Source organism: Aplysia californica, unplaced genomic scaffold (assembly GCF_000002075.1).
Source record: "Aplysia californica isolate F4 #8 unplaced genomic scaffold, AplCal3.0 scaffold00068, whole genome shotgun sequence".
In the NCBI taxonomy this organism is placed as follows: Eukaryota; Metazoa; Mollusca; class Gastropoda; order Aplysiida; family Aplysiidae; genus Aplysia; species Aplysia californica.
The window spans coordinates 1,611,231-1,613,258 of NW_004797338.1; the positions used below are offsets into that span (position 1 = coordinate 1,611,231).

The following is a 2,028-nucleotide window of genomic DNA, read 5'->3' on the forward strand; positions in this document are numbered from 1 at the left end:
ACAGTTGTTACTCTCATGTCTAGTGGGATGGGGGCGGGGGAGGCCCTCTACACAGATTTTACTGTCAGGTTTTGTGGGTCGTGGGAGGTCTACACATTTTGTATTGCTATGTGGGGGCAACTTTCACGCCTGAGTTAGCTGAAAGGGGGGGGGTGGTCTAAAAAAGGCTATCGAGAGTTTGTTTTGTGTTAATGGAAGACGTGTTGTAGCTTTCGCACAGCTTAGGAAGTTGCCAAGATTGGGATGTTGGTAGAGAGGAACTAAATGAGGTTGCAGGAAGCACTTCATCCTATTGAGCTAGAAGTGAATTTTTTAAATGTTAGACGGGTGTCGGTGGTTAGTGGTAATAAAGAAAGTCATTTTTATGAGGCTGAATGTGTTTGTAAAAAAGTAGTAATTTAACCAGTTCATGGTCACTGAGTTTGCACACTTTGTAAAATATGTCTGCAATGATTATTTTTCCTTCTGTCTGTTTTTGTTTTTTGTTTGTTGGGTTGTTGGTTGTTGTTTTTTTGTTCGCTTGTTTCTCTGTTTGTTTGCTTGTTTGTTTTGTGCGTGTCATTTTTTTTCTTTGTTATCTATTATCTATTTGTGGTGGCCGAATTTTGCTATTCAAAAGGCTTTTTAATGGCTGCATCGATCGACATGCGGTTTTGGCCAAAAGATTCTTTAAAATATTCTCCAGAGCATGATGCCCTTCGTTATTTCAGTCTAGGCACAGTTTTGCTGCCAAAAGCTAAATTAGGGCGAAAAATCTCGGAGGGCCCGTGTGCAAGTTGCGCACGTTAAAGATCCCTTGATGGTCTAAAATCGATAAGAGTAGGCCTCGGCCGCCATCCGGGCAAAATTCAAAATTTCCTACCAACTGAAAGTATTAGGTGTGTCCCGCGCGCTCATATGACCTTATGCAGTTGCGAGCGCCGTAAAACACTTTACAAAAACCCAAAACCTACAAAAAGCTAAATTTCTATATTAGAAAATCCGGAAATGAAATTTCACGAGGCGCTTTTTGTTTTGAGAGTATAGATCTAGACCTTCTAATTTTTTTCATCTCTCAAGATGTATTGCCCCATTCCAGTAGAGTGTAAATATAGTAGGCCAATGACTTTTGATATTAAAGCACCGATCATTTCTTTCATCGAATGGGGGCCCAGCTTGTTCAGTATACTAAAGGTTGTATCTAAAGTGATTTATTCTGGACCTGAAACAGGTGAGGCTCAGCGCACCATTATAGACCACAGAACAGAATAATATGTGATGGAAGAAAGAGGAAAGGATCTTGGTGGAGGTAGCGTCTCGTGAGATAGAGCAATGAGGGACCACATGCAACCCATCTCTTTGACACCCAGTGCACATTGCACAAATCCACATTTGACAGTTTAGATACAGTTGAGGGAGGTCAGATTATCCTTTATGGAGGGGCGAAAGTTACCATTTTGGTACAATTTAATTGAACCCTCCGAAGTTCAAAAATATGTGATTTTCTGTGTCACGTGGATTCAAAGACTATCATAGGCTACAATCAGAGGGCTAAGACACATCGCAGGGTTCAGATCTTTGTTACAAAGCGGAATGCAATATGCCTTATTGTCCTTCAGGTCAAATTTGATGAGGTAAAGGGAAAGTCAGTTAGTAAAAGTCTGCAATAGGAGGCGCTATTACTCGACCTGATACGATGCATTCGACTGCGTATAAATTTGACAGCTCCATCTTAAAGATTACACTGGTAAAAATATGGCATGACTTGCTTTGTGCCAGTTTTAGACCTCGTTGGAGTTTAGAATTAGGTCTAAGTACGCCTGAGAAAAAAAAAAGTATACAATGGCACAATGCATCACGTGAAAACTCCACAAAACAAGATAGCGGACATCAGATCACAAACAAGTGCAGTGTTTCGATAAATCCATAGACTTGTACCAATCGATCTCACACCACGCACTCTCCTGAGCTCTCACACACTCTCTCTCTCTCTCTCTCTCTCTCTCTCTCTCTCTCTCTCTCTCTCTCTCTCTCTCTCTCTCTCTCTCT

General features: G+C 41.2%; 1 protein-coding gene across 1 annotated transcript in view; it reads left to right on the top strand.

Annotated features, from left to right (window-relative positions):
• The window catches only part of LOC101863802, a 23,397-nt gene that overhangs the window by 909 nt on the left and 20,460 nt on the right, over positions 1 to 2,028 (top strand). The window lies entirely within an intron of this gene.